Source organism: Camelus bactrianus, chromosome X (assembly GCF_048773025.1).
Source record: "Camelus bactrianus isolate YW-2024 breed Bactrian camel chromosome X, ASM4877302v1, whole genome shotgun sequence".
Classification (NCBI taxonomy): domain Eukaryota; kingdom Metazoa; phylum Chordata; class Mammalia; order Artiodactyla; family Camelidae; genus Camelus; species Camelus bactrianus.
Genome location: NC_133575.1, coordinates 31,511,594 through 31,525,750, shown reverse-complemented (window position 1 = coordinate 31,525,750; position 14,157 = coordinate 31,511,594). Strand labels below are relative to the sequence as shown.

General features: G+C 47.9%; 1 long non-coding RNA gene across 3 annotated transcripts in view; it reads right to left on the bottom strand.

Annotated features, from left to right (window-relative positions):
* LOC123619448 (uncharacterized) overlaps positions 1-14,157 on the bottom strand; it is a 72,986-nt gene that overhangs the window by 46,989 nt on the left and 11,840 nt on the right. For all 3 annotated transcript variants that reach the window (XR_006728053.2, XR_012504850.1, XR_012504849.1), the window contains exons 2-3: positions 4,262-5,649; positions 3,219-3,328 (exon numbers count right to left, since the gene is read on the bottom strand). This is a non-coding gene — a long non-coding RNA (uncharacterized LOC123619448). The remainder of the gene's footprint in view (positions 1-3,218; positions 3,329-4,261; positions 5,650-14,157) is intronic.

Genomic DNA, 14,157 nt, shown 5'->3' with positions numbered 1-14,157 from the left:
GAAGTTAAACTCTGACTTCCAAAGCTGGATAAGAGAAAGCCGTGCAGATTCTGCCTTGTTTAGGTGGGCTGATGGGGCACTTGCTTTTAGAATCTGAATCATCAAGTAAGAAGTCTTTTGTTATAGGTTAAACTGTGTCCCTTTCAAAAAAAGACATGTTGAAGTCCTAACCCGCAGAACCTCAGAATATGACCTTATTTGGAACTAGAGTCATTGCAACTGAGATTAGCTAAGATGAGGTTATACTGGTGGGGGGTGGGCCCTAGTCAAATATGACTGGTATCCTTATAAAAAGAGGGAAATTTGGAGACAGACACACAGAGAGGAAGGGGAGTGCATGTGAAGACACAAGGAGAATGCCATGTGAAGACAATTTCTAACAATTTACTACATGTCTTGATGTCTGTGGGTCGGGAATTCAGGTAAGGTACAGTGAGGATAGCTTGTCTCTGGTCCACGATGTCTGGGACTTCAGCTAAAAGACTTGAAGTCAGGGCCTGGAAGATGCAATTGCATGGTAACTCGGTCACATGGCTGGCAAGGTGGTGCTGGCCAGTTGGCTTCTTTCCACGTGGACCTCTCCACAAGGCTTCTTGAATGCCCTTACAACATGGTGGCTGGCTTCCCCCAGAGCAAGCAACACAAGAGAGCAAGGCGAGACCTGTGGTGGCCAGCATAGTGATTACAGACACCAATTCTAAATTTCAAAGCTGCTAAGAGACTAGATCCTAATTGTTCCCACCATACACACACAAAAAGAGACGATAATTATGGGACGTGATAGAGGTGTTAGCTAATGCTACAATGGCAATCATTATTGCAATATATAAATGTATAGAACCAACGTGTTGCACACCTTAAACTTATACAATGTTATATGTCAATTATATCTCAAGAGAAATGAATTCTTAAAGAAAAGCAAGTTGCAATGTCTTTTGTAACCAACCTCAAAAGTCACAGGCCAGCACATGTGCAGGAGCCTACAGGTCACAGTAGATTCAGAGTAGATGCACCCTGATTCAGTTGTAGGAGGGGATTGCGCCAGGTCAGGGATGCCAGGCGTGGCTCACTGGGGCCATCTTGGAGACTGGCTACCACGCCTCCCATCATCTCTGTATGTGGATAATGATATATGCATGATAATGACAAGGACGGTAGGTCAGACATGGCTCTCCCACTCATGGCTTCTGCGAAAGATGCCAGCCTAGAAAGTATCTTAGAAGATTCAGGGTGTGTCTCTTCTCATATTCACCCGCCAGGGATCAGAACTTGTCATCATTACCATCATAACCATCATCATCTTTATCACTGTTATCAGTTACTGAGCATTTAACTATATGCCAAGCACTATGTTAGGTGTTTTACAAACATTATCTCCTTTAATCTCATCAAAGTCTTGGGAAAGAAGGTATGATTAGCCCCTCTTTACGAATAAAGAAAGTGAGAGTCAAAAGGTTACGCAACTTCACACCTAGCTAACAATGGAAGCAGAATTCAAAGTCAGGGCTCACTGGGTTTTTGTTTTCTGCCACATGGCCTCCCCGTCTGTATTAGCCAGGGTTCTCCTGAGAAACAGAACCAATGCGATGTGTGTGTATGTGTGTGTGGAGAGAGACAGAGGTTTATTTTAAGGAATTGGCTCATATGATTACAAAGACTGACAAATCCCAAGATCTTTAGTCAGCAAGCTGGAGACCCCGAAGAGCTGATGGTGGAGTTCCAGTCTGAATGCCTTCAGGTTCAAAACCCAGGGAGAGCTGATGGTTCAGGAAAGGCAGGAAAAAAAAAACAGATGTCCTAGCTGGAAGGCAGTCAGACAGGACGAGTTCCCCGTCACTCCCAGGAAGGTCAGCCTTTTTGTTCTATTCAGGCCTTCAACTGATTGGATGAGGCCCACCCACATTAGGGATGGCAGTCTGCTTTCCTCAGTCTACCAATTCAAATGGTAATCTCACCCAAAAACACTCTCAAAGACACACCCAGAATAATGTGTGCCCAAATATCTGGGCCCCCCATGATCCAGTCAAGTTGACACCTACAATTAGCTATCACACTGGCCTCCATGAACTCAACTTACTTATCCTTGGATGTTTTTAGCTTGTGGTACCAGTTTTGCTCTTGCTTGGCCTAAATTTTATGCTTTAAGGAGTCCTGCTCTCACCTATACATAATTTACATCTTTTCATAATCTTATTGATGTCGATAATGTCTCCTCTTAAATTAGGTGGGGGAAAATAGAAGACAGACAAAAGGAGTATTAGGTGTCCTAGTTCTAAATACTTTTTTTCTTAATAGACTGTGGGAGAAAATCAATGAAAATACCTTAATAGGAAAATAATAGTCTAGGACAGTTCTTAAATTATAAAGTGCATCAGAATCACCCATGGGCCTGTTAAAACACAGATGGCTGGGCCCTATCTCCAGAGTATCTGATTCAGTAGGCCTGGGATAGGGCCTGAGAATGTGTACTTCTAACAAGACCAGATTTTGAGAAGGAAAATGCTAGGGGAAAAAATCTTTACATAATGTGCCCAGAACTGGTATGGCACTCAGGGATCTATGTTTCTGCTATCTTGGTACACTTGACCATTCTACGCCACTTCACAGTCCAAGGTGGCTGCCTGAGCTCCAGCCATCAAGACTAGATTCCAAGCAAATTTTAGAAGGAACAGAGAAAGAGCACTCCTGTTAAGGATACTTCCCACTTCCCAGAAGTTGCATGCAAGACTTCTACTTACATTCCATCGACCAGAACTTAGTCACATGGCCACACCTAGCTGTAAAGGAAGCTGGGGAAAAAACTTTTTTTTTTTTCTCCAGGAGGCAATGTGCCCAGCTAAAATTCTATTACTTATAAATAGCAGAGGAAAGAGCTATTTGGGAACAATGAATGGTCTCTGCCATGGGGATCTTTCAGCTTGTTTGGAACAGGAAATAATTCGTTCCCTATGGCAGTGTGAAACCTGGGCCTACCTTCCCTTCTAAGTCAGAGGCACCGTCCATGTAGCTCAATAAACAGGACTTAGAACCTTGCAAAGCCTAGTGACTAAGGAATTACCAGCCTGGCCTATGTCACATGTTCTCCCTGCTAACTGCTGGAAGAATGAAGATGGAACTCCAAAGCTAGATACGGGCATTCCCGGGTTCCCTCTCACTGGTTTGGTTAATTGGTTATCCTGTTAACTGGCAGAGGTTTTGGTTTCCTCTGGATCACTTACCTCCCGAAATCCCGTAAGGACCAGACGTCAGCAACTTTGGGGGGAGATGTCCTCTGGAGGAAAGACCTGGAACTCCAGCAATGCACATAATTACACTTGCTCGCTCAGTTCTAGAGAGGATGTAGAATAAACAAGCTTTTAACAATCCCCATAGCCCTGCCAGGCGACAGAGGTTTTCTCACCACCCCCTTCTCCCCCTCCCTGCCACCCTCCCCGCCACCCCACCTCCAGCCGTAATTCTGGGCTCCCAGGTGGAGGATGGGCCCGCAAAGTCTGAGCTGCTAAGAGGAAAGGAGGCGTGGGAAAAAAATGCTGCCAGAGTTGAAGCCCTGACATTTCTTCAGATGCCTGACTCAGTGGTTTAATTTTTAAATGCAGCTCTGGTTGATAAAACTGAGATGCAAAAAGTAATTGCTGTTCCCTGATTAACCCTTCTAGCCACTGGGTGCCACTATTGATTTGTTGGGTTAACCAAACTGTAAAAAAAAAAAAAAAAAAAAGAGCTTTACTATGGGGGGGTGGGGGGATTCTCAAGGTCGATTGCTTTGGTAAAGCAGGAAGTGAAAGTTGGACAAAAAAAAAAGAAGTCTGTGTGTGTATATATATTCCTTTAGATGTGTGTTGGTTATTTTTTTCTCCTGACTTCCTCTCACCAGACAGCAACATACTTTTATTTCTCTGTAGTATCTCCTCCTTGATCTCATAACGAATTTCAGAGTAACACTTGAAGAACTGCTGCGAAAATATTATGTTTCCTAAAGTCCCTTACCGCTCTCAGAAATAGAAGTGTGTACAAACTCTACTGTTTAATGATGTTTGCAATCATTTATATATGTCATCATCATCATCAATAACAAATGTGTATAAAGGGCTTACTAGGTGCCCGGGGCTGGGAAATAGAGAAATCAACAGGTTCCTGCCAGCAAGGGGTTATATTCTCTCTACTCATGGAAATATGACATACAGTCAAGAATAAAAAGGTAAATAGCTAGGGAGGTAGGTAGATAGGTAGGGAACTGTAGCCAAAACTACAGGTTGCTTACCCAAGGATCTGTTCTCTCCTTCTGTGCCCTCAAGTTCTTTGCATCTTCCTCGATGGCCAAGCTCAAATTTTGTTCTTGCGTTTGCCCTCCAGGGTGATCAGGGAAGAGGACCCCCTCCCAGTCCTGTGGGGATGGTGAATCATGCTTGATCTAAGCCAACCATGATGGTCTCATATCCCTTACCAAAGATTGGTGGAGCACAGTCACATGACTCTGTACTAGACAATGGGACCGGAAGTAAAATCCACTAGAGCAGGAGGCGTCAATTTCTTTAAACTGAACATGTGATGCCTGGAACGGCTTTAGTTGTCTGTAGACCATGAGGCGTGTCACCCCCAAACAAGCCGAGGATAGTGAAGCAGAGAGATAGATGTTAGACCCTCCAGCTCTGGGAATGAGCCTGCCTCAAGAGTTCTCTTCTGAAACATAGCCCCCTTTTGTGAAGACACTTTTAGCGGGGTCTTCAATTCCTTGCAGCTGAAGGCACCCTATCCGATGCATGGCCATGTATGCTGGCTGTTTTACATATATTAACTCACTGTTGTCCCTCCGCCTGTGAGGAAGACATTATCAAGCCCATTTTAGGGATGAGGCAATGGAGTCTGAGAGGTTAATACCACACCCAGCTTCACACTGGTGGAGCCCCATTTTAAACACAATCAGTGAATGAATGGCACAGCATGGGGTGCAGCTGAGTGGCTGAAAGGCACAGCCATTTGGGAGCCGGGAAACACAACCCTGTGGGGGATGTACCCTGTCCCAATCTTCTGACCATTCTTAGACCCTCCAGCCTAAGAGTCTTCAAATTTATCCCAAACAACAGCTTTCTGGGTTTCATTGAAAAGCTGCTAATCAAAATCCAGAGTAAGGGCTATCCTTCTGGCCTGGAAGTCCTTCCTAAGATCTGACTTCAGACTCCTCCGTGGAAGTGCGCTCGGGTCCCCAGCTCCAGCACAATACATCCCTGTCCTCTTCCTTCTCTTTAGCAGGAGGGAGAAACTGTGGCCTTGGATTCAGCACCCCGCCCTCCAGGCAGAGCCGCGATTGTGAAAAGAAATCTCGTTGGAGACAAAGACTGCCCGGCTCCGAGCGGCCGCCTGCACCGAAAGTCCCAGAGCTCTGTTTCCGGCGTCCTTCACGCTCCTTAGCCAAATGGAAAGCCCGCACAGCAAAGCGATGCTTATGCCTGCCTCTCTTTTGTTCAGCGTCCATTACAGGCCGGCGATGACTGCTCAGCGGGCACATTTCTCTCTGGCTCACCACCCAGCTCCGAAGCTTGGACTCGAGGGCTGTCCTTCACCTGGCGCCACACCGCAGCCGATCCCCGCCAGCTTCCCTAGGGCGGTGTTCTAGGCGAGGAAAATTGCTCCCGAGATTGCTTAAGGCCCCTGGGGAAATGACAAGGAGAAATTAATCTTCCATTGCTAATCTTCCTACGCGGCTGGATCAGAACTGCGGCCTGCAGGAGATCGTTGCCTGGCTCCCAAGGGGGCCCCGGGAACCCTCCACAGGGCCGATGGGCAGGGAGCAAGGCAGAGGTCAGGAGGAGGCCTGAGTGTGATTCTCACACACCCTGCCCTGTGTCCACGTGCCAGAATTCCCCACCAGTTTGGACTCAATCACTGATATTTGACCTTGATCGTCCACCTACACTTAACCCTCTGGGCCCACAAGATCTGGACCCTGTCTGTTCCAGCCTCCACTTACATCTACCCCCTCTGGGCATCAGCCGCCCACCCAATGCCTGAACCTGGGCTGGGTCCTCTGCCTGGAGCCCTTATTTGTCACAGCTATAATGACTTTCATGTCCGTGTCCCTGCCAGACCATGAGGGCAGACACGTTATCTGTCTAGTTGGCCGCTGTACCTCCAGCACCTAACACAGTGCCTGCTGTGTACTGGATACTCATAAATAGGTGTTCCTGTGGCTGAGGATGAGGAAAGCACTGCCTCGGGCACTGTGGAGATGCCAGATGAGCACATAACTTTCATCATCATCACTATCCTCACGGCGGAGTCACTTAATCTGCACCAATGACCCCAAGGATTAGGTACAATTATTCTCTCCATTTTATGGAGAAAAAAAGTGAGACACAGACAGGGTAAAGTACCTTGCTCGATGCAGACCACCTCTTCCAGAACATATGCTCCTGACCCCTCTGCTAGCCTGCCTCTTGAACTGTAGGCCCTCTTGGGTGCTTCCACGTGCCTCCCCAACTAGACTGTGTCCTGTTTTAGGACAGGACAGGCCATGCCTTCCGTGCCCTTGGTATTTTCCCTAGCCCAGAGCAACCTAGGCTCTCAGTAAGTACCAGTTAACAGTTGTACGCAATTCAGTCGAAAGAATTCATCAGCCTCGTTTTCACTGACTGGCTTACTAAGACAAAACGAGACGGAAAGGGAAGAAGAGATGTCAGGGGAATCAGGGAATTGGCCCTCAACATTGGATAGTCTTGTCTTTTTCCTTCAGCGCTTGCTCTCTTTGTAAATCTGAAGCGAGAGAGAGAAATAAAGGCTGGAAGATGAGTGAAGCAGGTCAAAGACTTGCCTGCGGTCTCCGAGGCCGCCTGCCTTCCTCGACCTCTAAGTCTGAGATTTCCCAGGAGGGGCCTTGCCTATCCTGCTTGGGCAAAGCCGTGGAATTCAGACAGGGGCAAGAACAGGACTGGGAGTTGGCAGGGCAAGGGTGGCTGTGCTGCTCCAGCGGGTGCCAGCCCACCGCAGAGAGGTCTGACCCCCAGGCTCCAAGACTTGGAAATCTAGGATGCAGCCGCCGCTGACCTTGGCACCCTGAGCAAGTGTACCAGTTGGGACTGCATTAGGGGGCATGTAACCAAGCGCTCTGTGAACGACATCCTCCACCAACCTGAGGATTATTTTCTGCACAGAAGAAGTCTAGAGCGCGATGGCTACAGATGTGAGTTCGGTGACTTAATACATCAAGGACAGCGTTTCTGTGATTCTCTTGGCCTTTCCTTCTGGCCCCAAGACGGCTGCTGCAGCTCTAAGAGTGTGTTCATGGTCAAGGCAGGAAGGCGGGGGAGGTGTGCCAGCACCAAAAATATCTGTTCCTTTTATAAAGAAGGGAAAGCTTTCCAAGAAACCTTCCATAAGACTGGCTTCTGAGCCAATACCTGGCAGTGGGTCACGTGGCCGCCTATAACTGTGATGGGAGCTGGGGGAGCCAGGTTTCAGCCCTTTCATCCTGGATATCAGGGAAGGCGGGTGGGAACGGGGGTTGGTTGAAGTTCCCCGCAAAGCAGAGCCTGAGATGAGGATTTGGGTGCAGGTCGCTTATTTAGAAGGTGACCCCAGGAAGAGTGGTGAGGGTGTGGGGAAATGAGACAGAGAGGGAAGCCCATTCAGGGGATGTTGATGAGCGAGTTACCACTGGGGGCGGCTGCCACTCCATCCCACTGGGGACCCCCTGAGACGCCATGTGGGACACGCCTTGGAACACATCCCCCCTTCCAAACAGCCAACTTGGGGTAGCTGGGTTGAGAATTTCCCCCAGGATGCTAACTCTATGGCAGCTCCAGGTTGCATGCTTCCGGCAAGATCCTTCGTGCCAAAGAAAGTTCACAGGCTGAAAAGAGAAGAGAGGGGAGCCCTGTATGCTTTCCAGAAACAGCTCACTGCAGCTGCAGGTGAACCCAGAGGCTGGCTGAGGGGATGCAGAGATGGGTATCAATAGTGCCTGCTCTGGCCTCCGACACTTACTGCCAGTGTGACTCATTGGTATCCCCTGGTGCCCATCCTTGACTCCACCCCTCAGGGCCCAGTGCTCAGTGACCCCACCAGGGCCCCTCCCTCCAGCCCTCTCCCTGTGGGGTCCTTCTCTAGAGCCATACTCTCCCCTCCCCTACTCACCCTCCGGTGGGCCCTTTGGTACTCTGGGAAGAACTTACATTCATATTGGAACAATATATCAAGCGTAGGCAAGGCTCCTTAGAGTTCACCATGAACCGTTCTATGCGTTCATTTGTTTAAAACTCACAGCATTGTCTGGCGAAGAATCTGAGGTTCAGAGAAGTGAAGTAATTTGCCCACGGATACCCAGCTAATAAATTGACCAAACTCAGTACCTTCTAAATGCTAATACTCCAACTATCAAGCTATTCCTACCTCCCCACGATGCCTTCTGTTTTCCTGTCATGAGTAAGCACTCGAAAAATATTTGTGTTAAATGGACTTTTGCACCAAGAAAAAAAAAAAGCTAATTATGAGAATTGTAGACATTGAACGGTCTGTTAGGAAGCATGTTCTAGAATAAATTCCAAACTCCTTACTCTGGCCAACATGGCCCCGCATGGTCTGGTAATTATAAATAATAAATAAAACCCGCCTTTCCTTTCATCTCATCTCTCTCCTCTTGTCTACCTGCCATCACTTCCACAAGTCACATCCTTCGTTAATGACATGCCTGTTCCTTGAACAGGCCATGCTCTTTGCTGCCTCTGAGCCTTTGTTTTTGCTGTTCCATCTGCCTAAAATACTCTTCCCCTCGTTCTAGCATTACTGACTCTGACTCACCCTGAAGCTCTCAGATTAAATGTTGCCTCTTGTCAAGGAAGGAGTTCTCCCTGAAAACCAATTCTTTCCTCCCTTGATAAAAATAAAGCAAAAAACAAAAAACGAAAACCTTCCAATTTTTCACCAAACTACATAGTTTGTCAGAATAAGATCTACATTTTCCAGTTAGACACGGCCATGTGACAAGGTTCTGGCCAATAGTGGGTAAGAATGAAGGGGTGGATTTGCAATTAGTGTCCTTAATGTGGAATCTGCCCTCAGGAGAGTTGTTTCCTCTTCCCTGCTGGCTGGAATGGGCACCAGAAGGCTGGGGCTCGAGCAGAGTGGACCAGGGGTGGTTGCAACTGCACAGAGAAGACTCGCATCCGACATGGTGCCAGAGTCACAGGGCAGCTAAGGCCCAGGAGGCCTGGAGGCCAACGGCGTTCTCCAGCATGAGGAAATAGGCTGTGTCAGTGTTCCCCATCCCCACGGCTGGGACACCAAGAGGCCTCTGGGTGGTGCTAAGGGAACCGGAGTGGGCTGAATGAACCAGAGACGGTGGCAGCTCTAAAAAGGTCAGCAGCAAATGCATGGAGAAGAGAGGATGTAGCAGGCTGTGTCTTGAAACTTGGCCTCTACAACATTTGTGAATCCACATACTCTCCTAGCATGTGCCATTTCCCCATCAAAAGGTGGAGTCTTCCCCTCCTCCTCTTAAAGTGCAGCAGGCCTCTGTGACCACTTTGACAAATGGAATGTGACCAAGCAATACCACAGGATTTCTAAGGACCAGGTCATGAAAAGCAAATTGGCACACCCTTCCCCTCTCTTCTCTTCCCTCACTCTTAGAACCCAGCTGCCACACTGTGAGGAAGCCCAGACCACAGGCTGGGGCCACATGTAGGTACCAATGCCCAGCCTTCGAGCCACCCCAGCTAACGCCAAATGCAGCAGAGATAGCTGTCCCTGCCAAGCCCTGCTCAAATTGCAGCTTTTATGGGAAAAATAAATATTGTGTTCGTTTTAAGTTTTGGAGCGGTTTGCTATGCAGCCGGAGATGGATAACCCGATGGGCAGAAGTCAGCGAGTACCAGTGGTGGGAAGTACCAGTGGTGGCGTGTGGGCCCCTTCCTTAGGCCAGGCCCAGGGGTCAGCCCTTGCTTACCCCTAGGAGAAGAGAAGGAGGAGGTGAGGATGAGGGAGAACTGCCGTTTGCCCTGAAAAGGATGACCTTTAAGTGCTGAGCTGGGCTGACTTGGCACGCTGACGGTTTCCACCATCAGTGGAAACGAGAGCTTGAGAGCCAAGGTAACTCTAGTTAATTCTGGAGTTTTATGACCAATCGAGCAGAATTTCTTCCCCTTGCCCTATCCTCCCTGCTTCTCCCACCCTCACCCCCACACTAGTTTGGGTGCTTGTTCTTAACAACTCATGTTAATAAAAACTTAGAGGTTGCAAAAAAAAAAAAATGGAAAATAAAGAGCATTAGTCTCGGCACACTAGACTTTGTGACCAAGCAAAAATTCCTACCAGCTTGACAATTCGGAGCTGGGTGCTTCCAACCACAGCTCTGATTCTAGCCCCTGAGCAGATGCTAAATTCGCACGCAAAGACTAAGGCTGCACCAGACCTTCCAGGAGGAAATCATGATTCAGTGGCGTCAAGTCACGGCTCCCAGAACCAAGTCGGTCTGTACTAAGTTCATGCCTCTCCCATCCCAGCCCACCTGAGGCTTCAGGCAACAGGAGAGAACAGGTAGGATCCATGCTGAGTGGAGAGCCCCCTCCCAGCTCTGCTCTCGGTGGGGGGCACTTGGGGGCCAAGCTTCAGCCCCAGCTGTTGGCATTGTCTTGGCCTCTGCTCAGGGGGCCACAGGCTGGCCTAGTGGTTTTGTGGACAATCTGGGCAGAAGGTGGTGGGATGAACCAGATGTGCCTCTAGGCATCCCCAGCCTTCTGTTTCTGAGACAGAAGTTTTATGACTCAAGAGTTTGGGGAAGGCAGTCTTGCTGCAAGTATGCCTATTGTCACCTACCTCTTAAGTTGTTTTTTGTTTTTCCAAAATATATCTTTTTTACTTTGAGATACTTGAAACCGCTCTCTGTCCCCAAACATGCCTTTGGAACTGTGGGGCTCACGGTATCCCAGCTGAGCAGCGCCGCATTTTTTTTCTTCCTCCAATAAAGTAGGCGCGTACGCTCCAGAATAACACATGGTTGCCATTAACGCTCGTGATGTTTGGGGTTTGGTGTAAACCTACATTTTATCCATTGAACTAGTTCTTTTTTTTTTTTTCCAAAATAGTGAAAAGAAGTACAAAACACAAAAGCAATTTCATGACTTAACTTTCCATCTCTGTCAAGCCGTGATTAAAAGTGGAAAATAATACTAGCACTTTAGGTTTCTTTCTGGAAAGGCCAGAAGAAAAGGAAATTGTCGTGATGGTTGCTTTTTTTAATGCTATAAACTCCCGGCAAGGAGAAGTGGTGAGAATGATGGGGTGCCTGAAAGCATTGCAGCTAAGACCAAAGGCCTTTTTCATGAGGGACAGGGGTTTGGGGAGCACTCAGGTCCTAGAGAAATAAGAGATGTTCTCCATCGAGATACTTGGGGTTACCGCTTAGCCTCCAGTGGCTCATTCTCCTCCGGTAGAGCCCAAGGGAGATTTGCTGTGATAGTGCGATTTTTAATAAGAAATGGAGATTTGGTCTTTGTCTCTGGTGCAGACCTCCTGAAACTCTTGGAATTTGTTAAATGCTGAGGGTGATAAAGGTGTCTTTGTGATGTTAATGAGGTGACTTTTGGCCGGCACCTAAGGATGGGGGCTGCCCACCAGAGGAACCAACCATTGGAGTAGAGGGTTGGAACTTTCATTCCCACCCCCTGACCTCCTGGGAGGGGAGAGGGCGGGAGGTTGAATGAATCGCAGACGGCCGGTGATTTAATCAACCCTGCCTGTGTAATGAAGCCTCCAGAAACACCCAGAAAGATGAGGTTCGAAGAGCTTCCGGGTTGGTGAACACGTGGAGAAGTGGGGAGAGTGGTGAGGTGAGCCCAGAGAGAGGGATGGGGGCTCCGCGCCCTTTCTGCACGCCTTGCCCTCTCCATTTCTTCCATCTGGCTTCCTGAGTTATGTCCTTTTATAACAAACCAGTGATCTAGTGAGTAAAATGTTTTTCTGAGTTCTGTGAGCTGCTCTAGCAAAGTAATGGAACCCAGGGAGGAGGTTGTGGGAACCTCTGATATATAGCCAGCAGATCAGAAGTACAGGTGACAAGCTGGACTTGTGACTGGCATCTGAATGGGGACGGGGGAAGGGCAGGCTTGTGTGACTGAGTCCTTAACCTGTAGGATCGGACGCTATCTCTGGGTAACTAGCATCGGAATTGAGTCGAATTGGAGGGCACCCAGCTAGTGTCCCAAACATCGCCTTTGTTGGGGTGGGGGAACCCGTCTCCCTCCATGAATTGGATTTGGGATCTGGCCACTTTTACTCGCCAACAGTCTATACCAATGAGGGGCACGAACTGGTTCCTGATTCAGTAGCCAACCCTGAATGCTCTTCCCTGGATTCCTTGAAGATTTTAAAAAAGAAGCTTGGAGAGGTCCTCCCACGGCCATTAGCTCTACTCGACCCTCTTTCATCTGTCCTGCTTTGGATCTGTAGCCCTGGCCAAAGTTTAGGAATTCTGAGGTCACCCATGTGCCCATGATCCTTAGGAAGGTTGTAAAGGAACATCCTGGTGAAATAAAGAGGCTTACCTAATTCTGAATCACACAGGACTGCACTCAGCTGCCCATAATACAAACTCAACAACTGTGGTGGCTTCATGGCAAAGGCGCTGATTTGTCTCAGGCGGTAAGAAGTCAAGGTAACACAGCCCAGCTTTGGAAGGGTGGCCCACAAAGGCCAAAGAGGAGCCAGGGCCTGTGTGTCTCCCTCTCCTCAGTCCTTGGCAACTGCGGCCGCATCTCCAGCCCCAGGCCCTCACTCCTCCAAAAAGAGAAAGCATCTCTGAGGCGATGCCAGCTGACTTCTGACTGTGTCCCACTGGCTATAATGGAGTCACCTGGCCACCTCTCCTGCACAGACGTCCGGGAAGGTGGGTTATTGGATGTAGAGCTTGGCTCTAAAGGACTGTCAGCCAGAGGGGAGTTGAAATGGGTGTTGAGGGAGCCAACAATCTACCATACCTGCCCTGGGCTCTTTTGGACTGACGATGTGGTTTCTTTCTGTCTTTTTTCAATGAGATATAATTCACACACAATATTATATTCGTCTCAGGCATACAACATGATGATTCCCTATTTGTACATATTGCAAAATGATCAGTGCAATATTTAACATCAGTCACCATACATAGTTACAAAATACTCTTTCTTCGGATGAGAACTTTTAAGATCTATTCTTTCAGCAACTTGCAGATACTGCAATGCAGTATTATGAACTATAGTCACCATGCTGTACATGACATCCCCAGGACATTTATTCTATAACTGGAAGTTTGTACCTTTTGACTCCCTTCACCCATTTCGCCCACTGCCCACCCCCTGCCTCTGGCAACACCGAGTCTCTTCTCTGAATTTATGAATTGTTTTGTTTTGGTTTTTAATCATATAAGTGAGATCATACAGTATTTGTCTTTCTCTATCTTACTTATCTTACTTAGCACAATGCCCTCAAGGTCCATCCATGTTGTCACAAATGGCAAGATTTCCTTCTTCTTTATGGCTATATAATATTCCTGTGTGTGTGTGTCTACACACCACATCTTCAATGATGGTGTGGTTTCCTTTTACAGTTTGCTTCAGCCAACAGACTGGGCCTTCCAATGACCAGACCACTGTGTGCAATTCAGAAATAGATGCTACCCAAACTCCCCAGGGTGTACTTTAAGTCTTATTTTACTATTGATGTGGGGTTTTAAAAAAAAATTAGTTGGGTTCATTTTGTTGTTTGAGGGGCAGGAGTGGGAGAGACATTTCCTATCAAATATAGAGGGGCAAGAAACACTTACGTGAGAATCTCCACACCTCTGTCAACCTCAATTCTCATAGTAAGACTATTCAGCATCCAAAGAATTGCTGAGATAATGAACCTGTTTAATTCCTAGAGCAGTAAAAATTGCTCTTCGTTACAAGACAGAGAAACCCCTGTGGAAACTGGTTTACATACCGATTGGGGGATGTACTGGTTCACATAACCTTAGAAGTCCAGCATTAGACCTTCAGGGAAGCCTTGATCCAGCAACACTGTAGTATCTCCAGTACTCCCTGCCCCCAACCCCCTTTTCGCTGTTCTACCTTCAGAGGCACAGGCTTCTTCCTCAGGTTTTTCCCCCAAGGCAGACACTATCGATGCCCCATTCCTATCTCCTTGGCC